Below are 26,796 nucleotides of genomic sequence, written 5' to 3'. Positions count from 1 at the left end.
CTAGTATGAATCAAGCGTTTTGTATCTGTCATTTCTTTTAATCCAATATTAATCATCTTATTTTAAAATTATCTTTAAAGATAATATATTAATTATCCACTGTAGGATAACAAATTACCCCAATACCTATAGGCTTAACTAGCAAACATGTTAACAATTTTTAAGGGTTAGGAATTCACGAGCAGCTTAACTGGGTCTTCTACCTCAGGGTACGTCATGGGGTTGTGGTCAAGATACCAACAGGGTCTGCAGTCATTTGAAAGCTCTGCTGGGATCTGCTTTCAAGATGGCTTATTACATGGCTTTGGGCAGAAGTCCTGTTCCTCCCCCGGTAGGCTTCTCCACTGGGCTGCTGGGGTGTCTTTATAACACAGGAGCTGGCTTCCTTCTGAGTGAGTTATCCCAGAGAGAGGGCAAGACAGAGGCATCAAGGTCTTTTATGATCTATACTTGGATGTCACACACTATTCTGATATAGTTTGTTCTATATAAGCAAGTCACTAAGTTCAGTTCACAAACAAGGGCAGGAAGGATTAGGTTGTACTTTTTGAGGAAGAAGTGTTGAAGGATTAGTGGACACTAAAACTATCACAGAGGAGAACAGTGAAATTTTGCATTTGAATATCACAAATGGATGAAGTGGTTAAGGCTTATGTATAGGCAGTGAGAACCATAGGTGTTATGCTTGAGTGATTATAAATGGTTGTTGAACTGCTTTCTAAGAGAATGTGATAGGCTAGGCTAACTGCTTGTCTTCTGGTTTTGCTGCATAATATCAATAGTATTTAAGGACCAGGTTGAATTATTGTGAAAAATAAAAGAGATTGGACAAGCTATTAAAAAAATGATTTCAGAAGGCAGGAACCAAGAGAACTGTGTGATCGAAGTGGAGGTGTCCAAATGGGAGGTTTGCTGATCGACAGTAAGTCTCCTGCATACCAACGAGTTCCATTCCGAGAGTGCATTCGTAAGTCCAATTTGTTCATAAGTCCAACAAAGTCAGCCTAAGTACCCAACTAACACAATCAGCTATATAGTACTGTACTGTAATAGGTTATTAACACTTTTCACACAAATAATACATGAAAACCAAACAAACACAAAAAAAGATTTTTTAATGTTACTGTACAGGACCCTGAAAAGTACAGCAGTACAGTACATAGCTGGCATACAGGGACTGGCATCAAGTGAACTGGCAAGAAGACTTACTGACTGGAGGATCGAGAGGAGGTGGGAGATGGAATTGCTGAAGGATCGTCAGCAGTAGGAGACAGAGAGCAAGCTGAAATTTCACTCACGCCTGACATTGATGGCACAGGTTCTGGTTCCTTACTGGAATCAGATGCAGGTTTGCATCTTTGAAAGTTCGCAACTTGACGGTTCGTGTATAGGGATCTTACTGTACTAGAAATTCTTTAATTCTCTTTAAAGCATCTCTTATAATATCTATATTTCAGTAAAAAGTTTAGATTGAATCTTTTTTGCTCGTGTGTGATCAACAGCATGTGAACAGCTTTTCTATCCAGAGCATTGGTGGACTTATATCATGTCTCTAGGGGATTGCAAATCACAGGCACCAAGTAGATCTGAGGTAGTCACCTCCTTGAAGTAAACAAGTATCATTCTTACTGTCTCCAGTGGGATTCCTTTGTACTACTGGCCCCGATAATGTTTTTAGCTTTAAAATTCAGCAATGTGCTTATCACTTTTAAAATGAAGTTTTCCTTTTGCTTTCTGAATTTTGGATTGTGGCTTAGGGCATAATTTTTGACTTTGTTCAACATCTCAGGTATAAATAAGTGTTTTATTTATGTCATGATTCTGATTGTTGTCATTTTTTTCTTCATTTTTTTATACACAAAATATGATATAAATGTTATTATCAATATTAAACAGTGATCTCCATCACATTGTTTAATATCAAGTTGATTAATTAGGAGTTAGGATGGAAAGTATTATTTTTAAAATTATGGTACATTCACTGGGTAAGTTATTATACAGGCATGAAACATCGGATTTTTAAAGAATATTTAATGACTTGGAAAATATTCACAATAAAATATTAAAAATAAGAAAAGAAAAAACAATATGAAACTTGACATTAACATATATGCATAGGTAAAATATGTAATATACATGTAAATAACAAAATGTTAATTTTTTTCTCTTTAGGAAGTGGGATGTGGCAGATTTTTTGCATTTTTATTCTATAATGAACTCTATGACCATCATAATGAAACAACTAATTAGAAAAAAATATTGGCTATTTTTAATTGATACATATGGAAAACATTTTGATTCTCACATGTAACAATATAATAATTCAGAATCTATAGTTTTCTCTAAGAAACAGGGTTCATTCCAGCTGAAATTGTACAAAGAAAGTAGTATGTAGAGAATACTGTAATTCCATAACATTTTAAACAAATAACCAAGGTAAGAAAAAATAATTGCATAACTTTTACAAAGGGCCAAATTCTTTATAAAAGTAAGATACTATCAGGATTAATAATTTCTTAGCAGAGCCAGGGTTCTGTCTTATCCTATCTGTCAGCTTTACTCATGTCTATTTAATTCATAGTTTTGATCAGTTAACTCAAATGCTCTGATTAATCCTTGGTAAAAATGTATTTTCTAGCATTTGCTTTTTAAATGTTTATTTATGTTTCTTTTTTTGTTTTCAGTATCCAGAATTCTCTTCAATATATTTCCTTTTGAGTTTTTTATGTTGGTATCTGTAAAGCAATGAGCACAGCTGTATAAAAGTGAACTCAGAGAGTCACACTGAGTTGCCTGGAGTCAGCTGTGAGGTGGAGTGGGGGGAGATTTTCAGCATCCCTCTCCCAGTTTTTTGTATGGAAACGTCCAGGAAGTGGAATTATTTTGATATTTTTATAAGGATATCTTGACAGGAGAGATGGAAGTTCTTAGGATTTAAGTTTCAAGGAATTTAAATTGTTAGTTTCAGATTTGCGGATATGCTCGACTTCCATTTTTCTAAAACAGAATACAGTCTATGTCTCTATGGGTGTTAAGGGGTGGGTGAGGCTCACATTTACTTGCTAAACAAGTAACAGACAACACCGGAGGAAGGCAACTTTACCTCCTCCTCTTTTTCCCCTTCCCTTTCAAAACTTTAAGTTACTGGTCATCTGAATTTTCTGCCTGGCTGTGCCTTTATTTTATTCCACTTCTTAGAACTTCAAACTCCAACTATGCTTATCAAAGCAAAACCACCAGCCAGATAATAATCTCTCAAGACTTTCTTCAGAAATTGGTTGAAAATGAAAAGAGTTGAGGTTAGAAAAAAAAAGGCACATGAGAAAGCCTTATGAAAACTGGAGCAATCCTTTGGTTAAAATCCCAATAAATATGAAGTTTACAGGTTCCAAAATTTAAGTTAAAAGTAATTTTCCCAATTTACAGTGTTTTCTTTCTGTATATATGTTTTAAGTTTAAGGCTGTGAGAAGTAAGGAGTATTGTTGAGAATTGTATAAGTGGTCATAGCTTCGTTTGCCTTCTTTGAAGTCTTCTAATAAGAAAGTTGAGTTCACTGAGAATACGATTTTTGTTCAAAAACTTGGAATTCTTTATTCATTATTTTGACAGATATTTATTGAATGCTTAGTAATCTGGGCAGGGGGTGGCAGTGGAGCTTGGAGTAGAACTGTGAAGAAAATAAAGAAAACATTTCTGCCCTTATGAAGTTAACATTCTCATGGATGGATTTAGTTGTTAGTGATGTTATTGGGTGACTAGCAGGTACATATCCACTGTCAGCTTTTCTTGTAGATTTTGGGCTCACATGTTACATAATGTCTAGTGATCATATAATTTTCTGTATCATATCATTATTGTCTTTTTGTCCTTCCCTCCCACACACACACACACATTAGAATGATAACAAATGAAGTCAGGGACAAACATTATTCTTGGCTTATCCTTATTTCCTGAGGTAAGATTGTGGCTAGTACATGGTAAGTATTGTACATAATTAGTGTTTGTTGAGAATTGAAGAATTAAAAACAAGAAACTTTGTTGGAAAGATAATCACTCCTACTTAATATCAGTTTTGCACAATATTCGTCCTCCACATTTCTTTTTAACCTTCATTTTGTTTCAGGATTAAAAGGCCAAATGAATGAGCCAGCAGTGTTCACTGCAAAGAGAACCACGGCCAGAGCATCAGCAGAGCTGAGATAGATGTAAGGGATCTTGGCCTTGAGGAAGCAGAAACACATAGCATTCAGTGTGCAGAGAATCTGCAGAGCCCAAAGCCAGGGACATGCACTAGATACAAGCTGTGAGAAATGAGGAAACAGTAACAAGCACTGGAAAAAACCTCTTTACAGCATTTCTGTGATAACTTCAGTCTTAATTTATATTAAACCTTGAATTGTATATCTCTTAAAGGAACTGATTACAAACAGTTTGGTCTGTTGACATTTATTCCTAAGAATCATTCCGAACTGAAATTCTTGAAGAAGCATTCTTTTCATCCAGGTTATAAAATTTGATAACCTGATTTGGGGTTTGTTTCTGGTTATCTTCAGAAATTTAATTTAGAGAACATTAAATGGCCCAAGAACTTAGACAATTAATCATTAGACAAAAAATCATTAATTTTCCCTCTCTTTCTCCTTAAGCAAAAAGGAAGATAAAATATACCGGTGTCCGGGTGGACATGCGTTATAACAAAATAGTTTCAACCAGGGAAGTCAACGAAGGTCCGGACCAGCAATCTCGGTTCACTATAGTAAGCAAAGAATTGCAAACTACCACGTTAAGCTTAAGCACAAAGCAAAGTTCATTTACGCATAGGTACACTCTCAGAGAGGGAGAGAGAGAAAGAGAGAGAGCGGACTGTTTCTGAGAGCCGGCTATTTCAGCGAAGTCAAGCAAACCCCAAGCAAAGTTTATCTAAGTAAAGCTACACTCTCAGAGAGAGACAGAGTGCGTGCTGTTTCTGCGAATGGAAAGCAGCATTCCTATACAGGCTTAAGGGCTCTTTTAAGGAGCATTTGGCAGGGAGGGGTGGGGGGTGTGAGTGACAGGCAATCATTATTTGATTGACAGTCCCGAGCTATGGAACAAGTTTACTGCTGCGCATGCTTTCACCCTTGAATCACTAAGAAACGCCCACTCGGGGGAGCAGAACCACATGTAGATTTTATTATAATTATGGTATAATGAGTTTGGGTTTACTCTAAGTTATACGCCTGTCTGATCTGGGCATGCGCAGCCCAGGGGCGCCCCCTCGTGCCTCTCTTTTCTCAGGATAAGCTGCCCACCACACGACCGACCATAGTTTCGCATGGGTGGGGTCAGGGGAGGGTCCCCAGATGGCTGGGTGTGTGACTCGATCTCTTCTTCTTGTTTTTCTCACCACTGTCACCTCCTTGCTGCTAATGTCTGACTAACTACCTAACATAGTCAGGATGATGTTTCCTGATTAAATTACTATACATTTTCCCTCCTCTATTCTTTTGCTTGTAGCAGTTACATTTCTTGTGGTGGTTAATGCTATGAATAAAATTTACATTTTATTTCCTACAATTATAGTTTTTTAATTATTAATTTTATTTTTAAAGAAATTACTCTCTGTCTCTTGAGCAGATAAATTTTCTGCATAATAACAAACAAACAAACAAAAGAAACAAAAACCAAAAGACTCCAACAATCCAGCATTATGTAAGGAAATGTACCAGCAATCTTCTTTATGCACAAATGTTAAATATTAAACTCAACTTATTTTTAAGAACCTTGAAGCAAAAGTGCTATTGAATTCCTATGATAAAAGAAAAAAATTGACTTTAATTCTATATTTTTATCAAGTAAGAAAAATGGAAGGGGAACATAGATTGATGTGGAGAGGAAAGGTCAGTTAATGAATGTATATAGAAAACCAAACTACCAAGCACACAAATAGAACATTTGGTTACTAGACATAAAGATTAATATGAGAAAATATATATAAAGGTAAACAAGGAAAAAGTTTTGAAAGAAAGGAAGGAAGCCTTCCTACAATTATTAATGGTCTCCATCATGGTCAATATTCAGCATATTCTTCACTTGAAACTGTGCTATTTGACTCTGGGGATCATTTTATCTCTTCTTAAAATTTTAAATTTGCTTGGTTAACATAAAATCATTCACTTACATTTCAAATTGCTTTTTCTCTCTTTGTCAACTCCTATGCTTCCACCAGAACTATCACCTTCATTTTACTCTGCTTCTCTGCCCACTCCACATAATTTCTGGGTAATATCATCCAGTGGTCCATGACCGGGGACAATTCTGAAATTGATGTCTGCAGCTCTTGAAGCTGAATCTGACCTCTGTAATCTGACGCCAAATGAATTTTTGGAGACAGGGTTTTGGATGAAGTAGAAAAGAAAGCTTTATTGGTTTTCCAGGCAAAGGGGGCCACAGCGGGCTAAGGCCCTCAAAACTGTGTGTCCTGACCTGGATGGGGGTAGAAGGAGTTTTACAGTAATGGTTCAAAGAGGGCGTGGTGATCAGCTCCTGGACATTCTTCTGCTTGGTTGGTGGTGAGGTAAGTGGGAGTCAGCATCATCAACCTTCTGGTTCCAACCTGTCTGGGGTCTGAGTGCTTGTGGGCAGCATACAGTTAACTTCTCCCACCAGGTGGGGCTTTCAGTATCTGAAAAACAACTCAAAGATCTTGTTATGTGTATCCCTTGAGAGGGAACCAGGACCTTGCCCCAAGGCTGCACTATTGTTTCTCTTGACTTCTCCTCCCTTGTCCTTTCCCTAATTAACAACTGTTTGTTTGAATCTGCCTGTTGGAACTCAGGAAAGGTCAAGGAGGCTGAATGAAGCCTATTTCCTATAATCAAGAAATGGGGGACACAGAAAGGCTTTTGTGTCCAGGAGCCCCACAGGGTCCTGCTCCGTATCACTCTGACATCACAAGAGCAGTTTGTATTAGACTTCATTGTCTGCAGGTCACTATGTGCTCAGTTTAACTCCAGTACACACGTTTTCACACTCATGATTTGGGTTCAGACACTCACCTTTCCTTCCCTGCAATCTCATATCATGACTCACCTGACTCTATTATTTTTCCAATTAAAATAATGATTTTTTTACCCACTGTTCTCCATCCATATTTCAACCACCCTAAACCTCATGATGTGTTTCCATTATTTCCAGAATAAACTCAGATTTTTTAATCTAGTATGTGAAAGCTCCCTGAAAAATCCCTGACTTCCTTTCCAACCTCAGTTCCTATCATTTCTCCCACTCTTCTCCCCTTTTCTACTCTCTAACTTGATGGAACTACTTAAAATTCTCTGAAAAAAATTAATCTTCTTTCACACAATTAAGAAATTTAGCTCTTCAGAAGTTCCACATGGTAGTTTATATAACCATTGATGTTCAACAATTTGTCAACTTTAAGAACTGTAAATTAATTAAATCCTGCACTTTGGACCTGCTTAATGATTCAGATGCTAATGAAAAAGCACACTTAGAAAGCAATCAAGTGTATCAGAGGAATTAAGTAAATTTGTATGTCTCTGTCAGCATGGATTAGTGATATTATTTATTTCCTCATATTGGAGACTGCAGAAAACACAAACCATGACCTCTCTTTTAGTGTAGACTCTGGTTCAGGTCATTAATATTTTAAACATACGGTAAAAGAGAGCACTTGAATTTAATTAAAAAGAATCTCTACTGAACTACATGCAAAATTTTAATCTCAAGATATTAAATGCTATTTCATAAACATCTACATATAAAATATGTTCACTCTAAAGGGGTCACTGTTTAGCCATGGCTTTTCTAGCATAGCATTCATCAAAAAATAAAATATTGATTCTTTATAAAAATTTGCTTCAGTAGATAGCTTAACCGACTGAAATCCCCCAAATTATCAGTGCAATGGAACAAAAATGCAAAGAAATTTTCATGAACACATAAGTTTTTTTTCATTTCTCAAATATATTTAAAATTTTACAAGGCATTTCTCTTTCAAATGTAAATGAAATATCATGAAATGACTAAAGAAAATATAGCAGAGTAGCATTAAATAAAAACATGGGCTTGCCTCAGACAGTGATGAAAACATTTATTTATCATCTGTTTCTTATACTCCTTATTTTCCTTTGAAGTAGTCTATACTTTCCCATCTTAAATGTTTTCACATTTAACTTGTCACTTAACTGAGCTTAAGGGCCTGGGTTTTCTTTTCTTTTTTTGCATTAATACCCGTGAAGAACCAAATTTATTTACTAATGTTCCCTGGAGAAAGCAAAAAAAGAGAGACTTGTTTCACTTATTCAAAGATCGGTAACTCATGGCGACTGTTGTTTCTCTTTTTATTTTTATTCTTGTCCAGTACCAACTCCCAAGAAAAGCAACGCTAGGCAAAAAGTATTTGTTACACATAGCAAGACTTTAAAACATTATCTTCCAGAATATTGTGAATGTTGAATATTTTAAAAGATAAATTTGTTTAAAGTGTAGCAGCCATAGTTAGAGATCTCTGAAGAGATCTATACTTTCAAATGTTAATCCAAAACATGCACTAAATCATAGCATAGAATATACTCAGAGGTGAGCAATCCCATTTAAAGAAATCTCTGACCTTTAGGAGTTAGCTGACCAGAACTTCAAGATGGTATTTACATTCATGCTAAAAATTTTTGAACAAAACATGCATTACTATCTTTATAACTGACAAAAACTTTTGAACATAATATGAATTTATTAACAATTTAAAACTGAAAGATCTTAATACTGAGCATTCTCTAAAAATAGAAACTTATTAGCATTGTGGATGTAATAATGTATAAGAAGAGATCTAATTTTTCATATATCTGTCATTGAAAGATACAGAAAAGATGAAAGTCATAATAAAAGTTTATGTATATTAAAATATATATTTAAAAGTGGTAATTTTCTGCTGAAAATATATGGTTTTAAAAGATTTTAGTTGTCATTTACCAAATTATAGAAGAGATAAAAGGAAAATGGGCAGCATTAGATATATTTAAAAATAAAATAAAATTTATAATTTTTATTTGAAATGTTTTATACATTTCAAATGTTAATATTAATTCCTTTTCTGTTACTGAGATACAGAACTATCAAAAATAATCTAAGATTCATTGACTATTAAATTTATTTTTATTATACATTAAGTATAAACACAAATAAATAATATTGACTTGTTACTAAGTTTTCTGAAAAATAATTTTATAAAACAATTTATCAAAAGAGAAGTGTTAGAGTGTAGATGAAATAGGGCCTTTCCAGAATTACAATATTAAGAATAATCAAAAAGTATTACAATGTGATAGTCATAGTTAAAATGTCATATTCATTTATTTATTTTGCTAGTATGTTTTTCAAAGTAAATGTGGATGCTCCAGTTTTCCCAAACTTGTCATTGGTGTGTCCTTTTATGCTGGGTCTTGTGTCATTTTAATATGACCATATTGATAGCTGAACATTTCTTTCTTTCTTGGGACAACAAGAAATTCCAGGCTCACCGTGTAATGTCCATGCTCCGGAATAGGAATCAGCCACTCCTTCAGATAGTCTTGGCTAATGTAGGAATAATATTTAGAAGCTAAATTCTTGCCATTGTGTGTGTTTGCTCATTGACCATTCAGTGGACAGGGGAAAAGTAAAATTATACACACACACATTTTGTCATCAAAGATTTGGAGTATGAAAATGAGATGATGGATGGAATTTAAGTAATGAATATTTTATCAGCATTTTCCAGTGTGGCTACTACTTCAAAATTTATGAAGTAAAAACACATTCTGCATCCACATTTCAATATCAATATAAACCCAAGAAACAGTTGTAATTCATTTTTGAGTTACGTTGTACTTTGTAAACAACTCACAATCACCTTTCAAGATTTATGTCAGTCCAGTTTAAAAGTGAAATACAATCTATTTTCCCAATGGGACCCAGGTGTAACCTAAAGGGTTTTTAAAAATTTCTGATTGATAGTTAACCTTGAATTCATAGTTTAATATTTACTGTTTGTACTTGAATCAGTTTGTAGATATTGTGTCAAATGAGTGATATATGGTAAACCGAAAACTTCTAAAGGAACTTGTGAGTATAGCAGAGTTTCAAGCACATATATGTACCATACATTATACAGAGGACTTGTATATAATATCTTAATTAATGCTCTTAAGATTTCCCACTACTAAGTATTTTCCCATTTTATACATGAAGAAACATAAGTGTTTAGCAGATAAAAGCCTATTGAGAATCTGATTCAATACACCAGGGGGAGTTGCCAGGTCATATAAAATACTAAAGTTTGAGAACAACTGACTATGAAAGTCTTATTGTTCGAAGGTAGCATCTGATGCAAGCCTGAACAATAAAATATTATAATATATTGCAGGGTATAAACATGATTATCAAGAAATTAATCTCTTCATAGTTTCAATTTATATGAAAATAACAATGGGAAATGGTTTTTAATTGATTTTCTCTTTAAAACATAAAACAAAATATAATTAAAATTTGAAAGTGTAAATAAAACAGTTAAGTCTTTTTCATACTATGTATTATAGAGAAACAGAAGTAGGCTTTGGTACCAGGAAACCTGAGTTCAAAGTCTAATTGAGCTCTCTGATCCTGATGGATAATTTTCATTTATTTACACAAGATTTGTTGAGTTTATTCACAGCTCTGTACACAGAGAAGAGAGCAATGTACAAGATGTGTGATGACCTCAATTATCAAACTTACATTTTAATAGACAAATAGCAATGCATAAATAAATGCATTAATAACACAATTCCAGAGCATGAGTGCTGTGAAGAAAATAACGTGATACTATGAAGAGAAAAAGGATAGTGGAGTTTATTTTCACAAAGTAGCAGAGGAGATGGAAAAAGTTGGGTAGATCAGAACTAGGTATTAGATTTGATATAGCTGATGTAGAAAAAGAAAGTCTGGGGTAGATTTTGACTTGTGGGTTTGCAGAAATGTAGCACCATTTTATTTACTGAAATGGAGAAGATTGGGAGGAGGTCTGATTTAGCTATTTTAAACTTGAAGATGCCTATTAAACATTCAAATGAGTTACCAAGAAGACAGTTGGCAGTTAAGCCTAGAATTCAGACTCACTGAAAGTATAAACATGTAAATCTTCAGCCAACATAGGAGTATAAATATGTAAACTCAATTCATGGGTTTCCTGTCACCATGGTACAGAGAATTCAAATTTTGATTCATCCTTCCAGACAAACAGCACTGTTAGATAAATAGGAAGATAGAAAACAACAACTAAACAAATGTTGATAAACCCTGTAGGGGTGGAAAACTTTTCCCTTCTTCCCTTCTAGGTTCTTTGGCTGGTCTAATAATTAAATTGGCACAAGAAAGATTAACAGGAGAAAAACTGATTTCGTATGTACAGGAGCCCCATAAAAATATGAGACTCCCTGGCAATCAGGTAATGGAGGTTTATACATCAACCTGAACTAAGGAGAAGTGGGTTGGGATCTGAGGTTTCAAAGAGGAAGAAGACAATTCATAGGAAAATGAGAAGAGCAAGGGTTTGGTACACAAATGTTTGTCACGCCATGCAGTTAAGTCTTTTGGATACAAAAGTTATCTTTTGTAATAGCACTCTTCCTTGTATGGAATCCCTATCTAAGTTCTCTTAGGCAGTTAAGAGAGAGGTTAAAAAGCTATTCCTGAGTCTGCTGGGCTCTGATTTTCTTCAACTCAAAAAAATCCAGATGCCGAAGTGGCACTTTCTGGGTGGCTTATTCTGCTCCCCCCAGCCCTTAAAACAGCACACATTTCTTTGTGTTCCAGAAATAGATTAGAAACACGGTGGTAGTGGTTGTGATAGATGAAGGTTTTTTGTGCTGGACTATACTTCCTAAGGCAAGAAATGGGTAAAGGGGAATAAAAATGGATCCAAAGAGAGAAAGGACCTTAGCCAGACTGAAGCCAGACTTCCTGATCTTGAAAGATGGCTAAAAAAAAAAAAAAAAAAAAAAAAATGCTGCCAAACTTCATGAGGATCAAGGAGTAGGGACTTTATTGCACAACCTTTCAAAGAGGAATTTAGCCATGTCATCTACTGGATTTGTGCTTGGATATGAAAAAAGTCTAATACATACTTACACACACACACACACACACACAAGAAATGAAAGAAAAAGGGAAGGAGGGAAGGAAGGAGGGACGAATACAATCCACAGCTGAGGTGTGGATTCATTTCAAATGCAATTTATTTTAAGGTCTGCTAAAGGTATTGAATTAATGATATCAATAATAATGATATGTTTGAAAGGTAAGTAAAGCTAGTTAAGAGCTGGACTGGGGAGGGCAACGTGTGTTAACAGTAAGGAAAAGAAAAAAAATAGAGTGGGGGAAAGGTAATAGCTGAGAGAAATATTACTGATAATTTTCCAGAATTAATAAAAAACATAACTTCTCATATTGCAAAAAACACTTATCATAAAATTAATGCACAAATGCAAGCATAGAAACCTGCAGTGCAACAAATTCTGTCAACGAAAAATTGGTCTAGATAACTTGAACAGGCAAAGGAGACTTTATTCAAGACTATTACAGTATATGAGAGAGATGAAACCCAACTCCATTGAAACAAAAGGCGAGAAAATTTTTAAACATTGAAGCGAGCTAGGGGAGGACTTAGGGGTGCGGTGGGTAATGTGATTAGGCCATCTGTGTTTGCTAAATGCAACTTATCAAAGTCAGGCTCCTACCCTCACAGAGAGACTGGGAAGTAGGGGCTCTATCTTTCTGGATGATTATATTTCTAAGGGATGGCCCCCAAGTCCTTGAGAAGCACTCCTTGATTGTACAACTAGCAAGAGGCTAAGAGATTTACCTTTCAAAAAGGAAGAGAAAAAATTTATAGTTCCAAGTTGTCTTAAACAAATGTTCTAAGAAAAGAGAGGTCGGGGCCTATAGTCAGGAAGAAACTTCTCTAAAGTTCAGTCAAGCAGAGGGGAACATTAAGGCCATATTGGTAAATTCAAAGAGAATAATCTTAACAATAGAATGAAAAATATTTCAGACCACTTACAATCAAGAATGCAAGAAGTAGTAGTGAGCAAAGAAATTGGTAACCACATGGATAAGTCTAAAGAAGTACGGCATTAGAAAACCAAAGCAATAATTTCTAATTTGCAGCAGGTTAAAAAAAATCTTGAATTAATATATGTAACAACTAACATCTAATATATTAGAGGGGTGAACCCAAGTATTATAAAGTTCTTGTATTTTTCTTGTGGAGTAGCTTTTTATTTTAAAGATAACAATAAGTTGTATATTAACATTCTAAAGACAAGAAATAAATGTTTATCTTCCAAATGAGTAAAGAAAGTGTCAACTTAAAAAACAAATGCACAGTGTAAGAGCTGGGAATTGAGTTTATTCAGTGTCTTACTGAGGACTCTAGCCCAGGAAACAGCCTCTCAGGACTGAGAAACTGCTCTGAAGAGGTAAAGGAAGAGCCAGGATATATGTGAATTTTTTGCTGGGGAAAAAACATGTAGCCAAGCATCAAAAGATTACTGCTAATCACAAAGGACAGACATCTCAAGTTAATGATTTTAATGTTTTCCTATGTATGGGAAGATGCAAGAATCTGGGGTCTTTGAGATGTTTCCTTATGTATGAATCTTAACTCTCTAGGAGCCATATCCAAAGCACAGAATGCTTCCTGTTTTTCTCCATCCTGAATTCCCCTCAGGCAGACTTGTCAGTGGGCAACCGCAGTGGCTTGATCTCTGTAGAACTGGAATGGCAGTCAACATTTTTTTCTTTACAAAAGAAAAATGCAGTAACAAAAACTTGATGATCTCAATAGAAAGCAGCAAAGAGTGAAATAGTAGCAAATAAAAAGAACAAGAGATAGAAAAACTAGACAATTTTAAATGTTTTGTATATTGTTTATTGTACAGGCTTATGTGATGAATGCAAAGTAACACACACACTAATTTAAATATAGTCACATTCCTTCAAAGGGCAGTAGTAGAACCTTTTATTTCTCATATTAATCAAAAACACAAATATAAGTGTCAAATTTGGAAGTGAGGTACACGAATATCCTTTAGAATATGACAATTATTAAAATATTTAAGTATTTTATTTTTGTAATAATTAAAAGATCAAATGGCAGATGGAAAGATGGGGAATCAGCTGGAAAGCATTGTAAGAGTAAGGAGCTGCACTGCCCAATAGTATGTTCTGTGATGATGTAGAACATGATTTAGAGCTGCACTGTTCAATATAGCAGTGACCAGCCACGTGTAGCTTCTGAGCCCTTGTAATGTGGCTTGTGTTACTGAGGAACTGAATTGCCCACTTATTTAATTTTAATTAATTTAATTTTAAATAACTTTATGTGACTAGAGTCTGCTTTGTTGGATAGTTCATTTCTGGAGTATGTCTGTATAAGGAAGAAAATGATCTAAAAAGACAATGTGGTGTAAGAGAAAACAACTAAGTGAAAGTGTGAAGTCCTTGAGACAGCAGAAGTGGAAGATATACACGTGGCAAGTGGAAGGACTGGATTTCGAAGGACCTACTTATTCCTCTGTAACAAAAATGAAGACATGTTAATTATGTAAATCAGCAAATTGTTATTAAGCACCCACAGGCTGGGATCTCAGTGACACGTTACCTATGCATGTAGTGTTTACATTCTAATGAAGAAGAAAGATAATAAACAAATATTTAAATAATATGAATCCATCAGAGATAATTCCTATGAAGAGGTTGCCATTAAGGAGGCCAGTAATGTCATTTCTGAGGAAGAGATAAGAAGAACAAAAGCTAAAATGAAAGGAAATAGGTAAGCTCATATATGAGTGAAGACCATTATGATGGCAAGCCTTTGGGACAGAACACAAATTGGCAGGTTTGAGGTAGCTATAAGGACTGTGTAGGCAATAAGGAGAGTGGTGAGGCTGGACAGATAGCCTGGGGTGAGACTTTCTAGGGCATTTGTGGGCTTGCTGCTGTAAAGCAATGAAAAACCATTCAAGATTTTTCAATATAAGAATGACATAGTTATTTTTCAGTATTCATTTTAAACAAATATTTAAGGAGAAAATACTGTATATTCTGATGCAAGATATATTTCAAAAATAATTTTCTAACTTGTTGATGGGCAGATTTTAGAAGGGCAAGAATAGAAGCAGGTAGAACAGTTCATTCACCCAGAAAATATCTATTGAGCTGTTGCTATGAGCCAGGCACTATTCATGACATTAGGCATTCATAGGACATACAGGCTGATATTCCAACACCTATTTTCTATTTTTGATTTTATCCCCCAACTAAATGCTATAAATGCACGGGTTAAACTTAATTCCAAGGAGTAAATAACAACTCCTGTTGTATACGAGATTAACATGCAAATATAGGGAGAAGGAGAAGGAGGCGAAAGAGGAGAAGGGGAAGGGTAAGGAGGAAATCTAAAACAAAACAAAACAAAATTAATTCCAGAAACTAGATGAGAATACCTAGTGCTTGTTTTTTGTGTGTTGTTGTTTTTGTTTGTACATATGCATTCAGTGTTTGAACAATCAGACGTATTTAGTATGTTCTGGTACTTTGTCTTAAATTCACTAATGAATTCCATAATGAAATTTTTCCTAACTTTTCTCTTACCTTGTTTCCTCTATTCACCTTCATTTTATCATCTGTTCACTTTCCTTAATACAGCCCTTGGTAACTTTTTGACTCTGCTCTATCTAGGAGATGTTTCGTTTTCACTGGCCCACTCCCTTAAGAGCATCTATGAATGGCTACAGGGGCCATGACATTTGCCTCAAAATTTCTGAGTCACTTAGCCCCTCTTTGAGAGGGGAAATATTACTTATAATACTAAATAAATCATGAAAAGTATTAATTCATAGAAATACATATTTGTATTAAGATTATATAAAATTAAATGTGATTAATATTCAGTTAAAACCAAAATGCTGTATACCTCAAATGTATGCTATACAAAATTAAATACAAATTCAAAAAATTAGTCCCTCACATTTAAGTCTCATTTATTTATGCTAATGTTATCAAAATGGTCTTTTTGATATACATTATGTATTTGCAGGTTTTGTCTTCTTGTTATTGAGAAGGATATTCCTCATGTCCCATATTAAGAATGATCATTTCTGGTCTTGAATTACTATGTTGACAGAGTTGAAATGGACACCACAGGGCTCAAGAGAATCCCTCTGCTATCAACTTCTATCTTTATCCTAAGAGTTGTACACATTTTCTGAGCCCCTTACATCAAATTTTAAGGGATCTCAATATGGTAAGGAGGAAAGAGAATGCCGAAAGTGACATATATGTAATTAAAATTTATATTGATTTGGTTGATAAAGCAGATGGATTTTCATATAGATTTTAAGACGTCAACACTTTCTCTGTTACAATTCATATTGTCTTGAAATAATATCTGTTCCTTCAGTTTCCTTTTCTAATTCTGAAAGCAAATACAGCATTCAAAATGCCAAAATCCATTTGAAAATAACCACTATTTATCTAGGTTATTTTCTCATAGGTTGGATTTATCCTTTTTTAAATATATAATTATGTCTGTCAACTATTCTACCCTAAAAAACAGGGGGAAATGTACACATGATCTTAATCAGAATTATAAGCTACAATCACTTTCTAAGAGCATATTAAGGAATTGTTGATTAACATGAAATATACTCTTCAATAATTAATATTGATGTGCACAGGATCCAGGTTGATAGCCATAAGTGAATGAACTGTTTGTTTTTAAAAATAAGTCACTAGTATATTTGAATTAGAATATTTCTCAAATGCACTCTAATGATCTTAAATGCTCATGGAAAAATATGAGCAATTTAATCATTTTTAAGAGAAAGTCCATTACAACGCCAGGATAGAAGCCACAAAGAACTTTATGTGAAGATAATGCATGTCTTAAATTGAACATGAAAATCCTGAAAGTAGTACAGTCAATGGAGCAATTATGTAATATTCTTGGTTGAAATGATATCGGATGAATGTAAATATCCATTTACATTCTCCTAACGGCCAGCATAAAATATGCACAGTATTTACCAGTGTCCTTAATTGGTCCCAAGAAGTCTCTTGGTATTCTGGATCCATCTGGATCACATGCTTTTAAGAAAATACCTCCCTCAGTTTATTGTAACAGTATCAGTTAATATATGTATAAATAGGATAACATCATATTTGAATAATCTTATGGTATATTAAAAAAATAAGTAAACTATTTAATTCATGTTATTCTCTCCAAGGGACTGAAGCAGAGCTTAATTAACATCAGTTTTTTAAACATCTTATGCACATGACATGAAACATAACTTTAGTTTTAGATTGTAAATAATTTGGGTTTTATCTTATCAGTCATCAAGAAGGAGATCTCTTCTTCCTAACTGGAAATTTTCTATCAAACCTTTGATAAAATTGAGACTTTTTGTCTATTTTCTTCAGTCTTACCTCAGTGCCCAAAATAGTTCCTTGAGATCCTAGATTCTTCATAAATATTTATTCATTTAATTAGAAAGACCCAATCTAACCTAGATATTAAATTAACTTCAGAAGAATGATAACAATTTGTCTTATCAAAAATTAAGAATTTTTCCCCAGTCTTACACATACACAAACATACAGGCTGTAGAAATTAATATTTTGTCTAGAAATTGTTGTTTCTAGAAACAGGACATTTTCATTCAGCAAGTGGTAGACCTTTTCTACCTGTTTTCTGATTAGATATGAAAGTATAATAAAAAGCTAACCTATATAAATCCTTTTAGTTCTTTTCAATTTGTTTCCAAAAACTAGCAAACAAAAGGCAAAGTTACAGCAACTTTTTTTCAATAGGACTTAAACAAAAACTATCTCAACCGATAATGTTAACATTGCTTAAAAAATATGTAAACAAGCCAAGCTCAGCAAAGATTTTGATTTTACACATAATTTTGTTTCTTATGCTTGATTTATTCTTGATTTCCTCTTTCATGGGATTATTCTACATCTTTTCCATTCTATGAAAGTAGACACTTTTATACTCTGTGGAAACATTTACCTCCTAATTTGTAAGGAAAATCAAGACAGGGAAATTTTTTAAGATTATCAATTTATTCTTTTCTTTAAAGTTTATGGATCTATAGTGACCGTTCTTCCTGCACAGCTCAGATAAAAACACACCATTTATTTGACAAAAAGAAAAATAAAAGTAATATCTAGATCATAGGGTTTTCATGGGGACTAAATGAAAGAATTAACACACAGACCTCAATCAAGTTTTTCTTTTAGATGCAGAAGCTTTTCACACTTAAGACTAATGCACATTTATAGCCTCATTTGCCCAAGTTTCAGTTTACACCTCTTATTCTAGAGTCCTGCCCAGTAAGCACACTTTATCATTCTCAAAAGTGTTCCAGTGGCATGGTAACTGAACAAATCAAGCTTCACGCTAACTGGAATTGCGTTTTGTGCACAGTGCATATGCAGATTGGGTTATCTATTTTTCTGTATGGATAACCAGTTGTTTCAGCAAAAAGTCTACTGTTTTCTCACTACTTTGCTATCACCTCTGTCACATATCTAGTTTTTATACTTAAGTCCCTGAGCTATATTTTCTGTTATACTAGACCCATTGTTTATTTTGCACTAATAGCACACATTTTTAATTACTAGAGCTTTATCAGTGTTCTGCAATTAGATCAATTCTCTCACCCAATTTTTCTAACTCAAAATATTATTGGCCCTTACTAGATTTTTGCTTTTCTATGTGAATTTTAGAATTAACTTTGCAATTTTCACCTGATTGAGTGTTAACTGAAATTTCTTGTTTTATAAATTAATTTGGAGATAAAGTATTTTCTCCTCTCCACAAACATATTAATTTCAATTATTGTAGTCTTGTAAAGTATATATAAAGATTATATTTTCCTGTTAATGACTTTACACACTTTAAACAGATGTATTGCTAGATATATTATAGTTTAGTTGATATTATAAATGGTCCATTATAAAATTTTTATTTTGCAATTGCTTCTGGTATACGAAAATGTAACTGACTTTTGTGTATTGATTTTACATAGGGTAAAATTAATAAACTCTGTTACTGATTCCAACATTTTAACTGTAGTTTACATTGAATTATCTAAGTATAGGATATTGTTGAATATAGGCATTATGTTCCTATTTTAAAGGGAATCCTTCTAATGTTTCAACATTAAGAATTAGATTGCTCTAAGATTTGGTGTATGTATTTTACCCATTTCAGGAGTAGTTTATTCTGACTTTGGTAAGAGTTTTTTTTATTATTATTATAAATGCTTTTTGAATTTTACCAATTCTTTTTTTCTGCAACTAGTGACTTCCCCTCTGGAGAAAGAGGGAGATAACTTATCTTTTATACCGGCATGTAAACAAATCCTTTCTTGGGTAAAAGGGGAGTTGCCTCTATTCCGGAATGTGAGCATTTGGAACCAGGAGAGATGAGAAAGTTTTAAACCTTCTGAATGGGCCAAGGCTATACCATAAAAAAAGACAATAGATCCGGAGCTTATAGCTGCTAATTTTCTTGCTCAGGATGCTGACACCTTGAAGAAACACTAAAATATCTAGAAAGAAGTGGCTTCCAATAGATGCCTGCCTCCTAAAGGCAGAAGCTAGAACCTAAGGTTAGCTAAGGTACAAGACTTAGATTAGTCTCTGCCAACCACTCTCCACTATGATGTTTTATTTGGGAAGAAAGAAAAATGAGGAATTAGATGCTACTCATAACTGACTCCTGGCATAGCTGGTAGAGCTTTGTAGGGGGACCTCCAACTTTTAGAGGCTACAAATGGGAGTCCCATGCTCAGTACCCACTGTATACAGTGATCAGAGCAGCAGGTGAGCTGATCTCCATGTCCAGTTTTCTAGCCTGCTTGCATACTCTGTAAACCACTCACTATGCCATTAAAATTTTACCTGTTTAAGGACAAAGTCTTATCTATATACATTAGATCAAGTTGTAAATTTTGATTCCTAACTAATTGTTATTCTTATTGATTTGTTTGCATAACATATAGCTGACTGAGCAAGTGTGTTGAAATATCCCAGAGATATAGTGGTTTTGTCAATTTATCTAATATGTAAATTAATATTTTACATTTATACTTTTAAAAATATATTTTGAGATCCTATAAATAGATTAAAATCATTTGGGCTATCTATGGGTTCTTGATAAATTGTTCTTGTATGATATTCTTCTTTATCTTTTATATATTTTTGCAGTATTTCCATAGTGTTTGATAGTATTTAGGCTCCACCAGTCTTCTTTTGAATTATGTTTACTCTTTATTTACATTATTTTAATGTAAAACTTGCTGTGCCCCTTTATATCTTTTACTCAGTGATCTTTTGACTTATGCTTTTGTTTTTGGAAATCTACCTCTCAGTATAATTATTGCTTCTTGATTTTAATATCTTTTATTTCTTGTGTCTTTTAAGAATTTTTTTCTTTAGTCTTCTACAATATTATTAATAAGTATGTAGATGTTATTTTAGGTGAAGAGATATGACTGTTTTGTTTCAGTAGTGCTTGGACTTGCTGTGCTTCTAAATATTAGAATCCATGTCTTTCACAAATTCTGGGAAATTTAAAGTCTTTTGAAATACTTCCTCATAAGCATAAACATTTCTATATTGTTTTCTTTTCTCTTTTCGACTTTTTACTGGCCAAGTGATAGAACATATGTTTCTAACCTCCATGTTTCTCAACCGTTATTTCATATATTCCATTTTTTTTTCCTCTGGAGAATTTCTTCAACTCTATTTTTCAGTTCAATAGTTCTTCCACTGTATGTGATTTCTATTGAACCCATCTATTAAATATTATTTTTACCACAGTATTTTCAATTTCAGTTCTATAATTTTTTAAGACTTTACTTTTTATTTTTAAACCATGCTTGTATCCAGTTGTATCCAGAAAATTTAAATTTCTCCTTTAATACTTATGCTTATTTAAAAAATCTACATATAAAAAATTTTGTAATAAAAGTCATTTTGGATATACTTTTGCTAATTATGTTTCTTCTTATTCTTCATTATAGTGAACGTTTGCTACAAGCTCTTTTCAAGTGTTGAAAAATTGAATTTTATCTTTATATGGCTTTGGTCATGGAAAAGTTTTGTAATTCTAATAATTTTATGTCTTACAAATTTTTTGCCAGCATTAAAATAATATAGTTGACTTTGGTAGAAGAAACAATAATTTCCATAATTACCATACACAAATTAGTGTCTAGAGTGGATGATTCCCTTCCATTTTAATTAACCATATTCCCCATATAGAAAGAAATACTACCCATCTTCTCTAGATTATACTTAATTCTAAAATTATCTTTTTCAACATTCTCAGATAAAAAAATCTGTGTCTTATAAGAATATAATAACCTCAAATCTGCATCTCCATATATTGAGCTTATTGTTTTGTTTTGCTAAATTAGGCTATTTCCTACCTGACTGCTATTTTCTGAAATTAAGTGATATTGCCCCAGAGGCACTGCAAACTTATTCTTAAGATTTTCAGGAGACATTGGCCATTTTACCGTTCTATCTATAACTTGGGACTTTGTCAATTTATCTTGGCTGAAAAATATCATTATGTAATGGAGCAGGACCCTATGGGGCCTTCCTGGGACAGACCCCTCCACCACATCCTCCGCTTTAGCTCCTCTCGGAAGTATCTAGATAATAGTACCTGATGCATATTTCCTAAGTTGTTTTACAGATGCTAAAATCACCACCAAATCACCACTTCATGACCATGAGCCCCCAGACCAGAGCCTAAAGATTGATAATGTTAGCCTCTGATGATAGGGGTAATGATACCACCCTATTACCTCACCATCAGCCAATCAGAGAATTGTGCACAGGTGATCACATACCCTGAGACTCCCCTCCATCACCTTGCCTATTAGAATTCTTTGCTGAAACCCTCTGGGAGTTCAGCCTTTTAGAGCATTAGCTGTCCGAGACTCCTTGTCTGGTGCCTTACAATAAACGCTGCACTGTCCTTCATCACAACCCCGGTGTCAGTAGATTGGCTATACTGCGTGCAGGCGAGCTGACCCAAGTTTTGGTAGAGTAAGAATTTTAGTTGAATACATGCCACTAATAGACAATGTTCAAATCATTCAGACCATATTTTATGTGTAGCACATTTTGACTTGAGTTTTCCAAACTTTTGCTACTATTTCTTGTGGTCCCAATTTATTTTTCTTTTAGTATGAAATGTATTCAAAATACAATAAAAATATTGCAGAGTTAGTATAGTCTTTTCAGTGGGATGTTTTATTGGACTTGCCATATCAGTTATGCTAGGCACAGATTTTCTATCAACTATTCCAAAGCTCCTGATATGGTTTTAAAACTTCTACGGTTATCAAAATATAAGCTCAGTTAACTTCTTTTTTTTTTTTTAATTAATTAATTAATTAATTTATTTATTTTTTGGCTGTGTTGGGTCTTCGTTTCTGTGCGAGGGCTTTCTCCAGTTGCGGCAAGCGGGGGCCACTCTTCATCGCGGTGCGCGGACCTCTCACTATCGCGGCCTCTCTTGTTGTGGAGCACAGGCTCCAGACGCACAGGCTCAGTAGTTGTGGCTCACGGGCCCAGTTGCTCTGCGGCACGTGGGATCTTCCCAGACCAGGGCTCGAACCCGTGTCCCCTGCATTGGCAGGCAGATTCTCAACCACTGCGCCACCAGGGAAGCCCTCAGTTAACTTCTTGTTTCACTGCTGACTATGTTAACAATGCCAGATGAATCATCTGTCCACAACATTGAGCAGCTCCATAGCTTTGTCTAAGACAAATGCTATTTGTAATTTGAAGGTCAGTGAAAGTGATACAATTGTTGCCAACAAGCACTGAATATCATTTTACCCTTAATCATCTTGTCTTACTGTAAAAACTTAAAGGACTTTAAGAAATTTTAAGGAATTGATAACAGAGATAAGGAAGAGAGTAAGTGTGTTTTAGGGAGAAGCACATCACTATTACATTTACACGAATGAAATTGTGTTGAGATGGAGCCATTTGGAGAAGGAAATAAATCTATTATATCCTCTATGGATATATTTTACTATTGCTAAGAAAATAAAACATGTATATTTCTGAAGTTTTCTATAATAGTAGCAAGTAATATTGTCAATAGACCTTAGAATACTATGACTATCTAATGAGAACTTGCTTTCCACTTCAAAAAAGAACACATAATCATTTCTAATATTCCTATTCTTCTTTCATTTTCTTTTATACCTGTGATTATAAATCAGTATTGATTAATTGGCATGATCCTTGACATAATAATGTAAAATACTCAACAGTTTTCATGGATTTAAAATACACTTGTTTAAAGTAGCTCAGTATTTCACTTTTTTATGCAATACACTTATTAATATTTGGCATGTATTCACTGATTTAAAAAATGATATTTACAATATTCTCTGTGGTAATTCTTTTTTAATAAGAAAAAACAAAAAGGAGTGAGTGAGCTGTCATGACCTCTGGAACTTAGGGAAAGTAAGAGTAGAATGCACATAGCACAGGGACCTATATTCAATCCCTTGTAATAACCTATAATGGAAAGGAACCTGAAAAGTATATATATATATTGGGTTGGCCAAGAAGTTCATTCAGGTTTTTCCATAACATCTTACAGGAAAACCTGAATGAACTTTTTGTCCAACCCTATATATGTGTGTATATATATATATATCTGAATCACTTTGCTGTACACTTGAAACTAACACAATATTGAAAATCAACTAGTCTTCAATTAAAAAAAGAAGAGAGTACACAGCACTACCAAAAATAAGTAAGCCCTGTTGAGGCTTCATTAAATAAGGGTGTTTCATAATTGGTCTTCCTATTTTAGGCCCCAGCATTTTAGCAACAAACATAATTGGGCATTTCTGTTTTCTTTAAAATATGTAAAGTGACTTTTTTTACTTTGAAATGAAGAGGCAGCTTTGTATATCAGGAATGACAGAAGCAAAAGGATGAATGAAATATACACACACACTAGAAATAATACCAGGGATTCCCTACAGGGCAATGGAGATGATCTCTACCAATCTTTTTCCCTGAAAGAAATGTCTGATCTGCTATCCCTTCTTTTTTCTTTATGCTGTTTCTAATTGATCTGTCTCTGTGCATGATATCTCTCATATTTCATATCTCTGTTCTCTGTGCATGATATCTCTCATATTTCATATCTCTGTTCTCTGTATCTCATATCAGCCCTTATACAAACTGTACTAGCTGTAGTTTCAGGAAGTTTTGTCTTTCTAAGGTTCTCACCATTCTGTTTCTGACCTGTATGTTCAACTATATATTCTTGTTTGTATTTCCTACTATACACACCCAGACAATCATAGCGTTTGAGTGTTTCCCTTATCAGCATACCACTGTCTTCTAAAAATGACATTACTGAATTTCTAATGCAGCTAATATAAAAACCCTCCTTGATTATGTATTAGGAGAACAATGTGATGTTGAGTCCTACCTGAATTATTTTTTCCTCATTACTTAAAAGCTTTTCCCTATGGCAACTTCTCATGTCATACTAGCAAATCTTATTTCTAACACATTGGTTTCTCTTGTTAAACTCGACAATGTGGCCACTTGCAGCTTCTTTAGAGCTTTGTTGCCTAGCCCTTCATGCACTTTTACAGTCAAAATATACTGAATGGAAATGTTAATGCTTTAGCAACTCATGGGGTTTTTGTGAGCAAAGTCCTGTGCCAAGAACAGAGTACTGTATTTGCCATTCTTGTACTCTCTCTGTGTCATTAAATATAATTGGGATGTGTGTTGCTCACTCAGATAAAAATAAACCACCTTCAAGAATTTTTAAAGGTAAAACAGGGAAAAGAATCTTGAAAATAATAGACAGGATGTGACTAGTTTCTATGTTCTTGCTATAATGATGGTATTGCTAGTTCTTTAACTTATAACTTGAAGAAGACAAATGTCGACTTAGTTGAAAATAATCCAAAAAATATCAGTATACATTTGCATTACAGTTAACTTAAGCATACCTTTCCTATTCATCTCACTGAATTCTGGACTTCTCCAAATATGGCTAAGTGAAGTGTCCTTGCTCTAGATCTTCCAATCTTTATAACTGGTATTTTAAGTTTAAGTACTTAATTTGTGTAGATACAGTACTTGTCTAATAACAGCTTGCTGTGAAAGTTACTTCTTTGTTTGAAAGTGTTTAGGACTATTCGTGTTTATTACTTAGTCTATGAATATATACACACTCAAGATTTCTGTTTCTCAAATGAACAGAAGCTGCAATGTGTTCACTAAAACCTATTTGCACCTTTCGGACTCACAGATAGAACCAGACTTCCCAACCTCCCTTTTGACACGTGTGTTCATGCCCAATTACCTGGCAGGGTTACCTGCCACCTTCTTTAACTCTAATTTGATATTGATAGAATTAGGGGCCTGGGATGGCACTGACACAAAATAGCAGGACCTGAATCTCTGAACTATTGATCAAGAACTCCCATTTGAACTATATATGAATGAACCACTGAGGTTTTTTATGATTTACCTTTTCATGTATAACAGTTATACACATACTATGGAAATTTGTTCCAGGATTGTAACCATTCTGCAATCAATTCCTGAGATATGGAACATTGTTTATCTTTAGGACACAGAGGAAACTGACATTGGATCCTTTTGATCTAAGGGGAGTGGTTTAGGAAAGAATGATAGTGTTGAATTTTAATTTGTATTTATTTTAGAAAGGTGTCATGTGGGGGAGAGAAGTTCAAGAAATAATTGGCTAGTTTGCTGGCATAACTGAGAAAGTCATGAAGAGCATCCAGAGATTTTTAGCAATGAAATATTGGAAAAAAGGAATGCTTTTAGATACCAAACAGTAAGAGACGATGTTGAGAGAGAAGCTGAGAGGGAACGGACCATGAAGATGTAGCTCTATGACAAAGACCAGATTAACAGTGTGCCTATCCCCAAACTAATATCACAGGAAGTTCTAAGTTAGCTGCCATTAAAATGGAAGACCATGAGATGTGATTTAAAAAATAAAACAGGTAAGGCATTATATCTAAGAAAAATTATAGATATATTACTGGCACATGAAACTTAGTAGCAAAAACCAGAATCCTACTGATAATCAAAGAAAGTAAATATCTAAAATTACACAAACTAAATCCATAAATGCATTTTGGCCTTAGGCTTCCAAACACTCACTGCAGGTGCAGACACAGATGGAAATGGACCAAAAAAACAAGATCTATGAGTGAAAGAAGCCATCAAGCTTTTTTTTTTAATAAGGAAGTTTTAAAAATTATTATTTATTTATTATTTATGGCTGTGTTGGGTCTTCGTTTCTGTGCAAGGGCTTTCTCTAGTTGCTGCGAGCGGGGGCCACTCTTCATCTTGGTGCGCGGGCCTCTTACTATCGTGGCCTCTCTTATTGCGGAGCACAGGCTCCAGACACGCAGGCTCAATAGTTGTGGCTCATGGGCCTAGTTGCTCCGCGGCATGTGGGATCTTCCCTGACCAGGGCTCGAACCTGTGTCCCCTGCATTGGCAGGCAGATTCCCAACCACTGCACCACCAGGGAAGCCCAGAAGCCATTAAGCTTTTATTCAAACACTGCAATGTGAAGACAGTCCAAGAGCACTCTTCTGCAGGGATTAAGTAGCCTAAAAAGATTCGCAAGTTAGATTAGGGAAGGTCAG

Source organism: Balaenoptera physalus (assembly GCF_965194825.1).
Source record: "Balaenoptera physalus genome assembly, chromosome: 4".
Classification (NCBI taxonomy): Eukaryota; Metazoa; Chordata; class Mammalia; order Artiodactyla; family Balaenopteridae; genus Balaenoptera; species Balaenoptera physalus.
The sequence above is the reverse complement of the archived record's forward strand: the minus strand, read 5'-3'. Positions refer to the sequence as shown.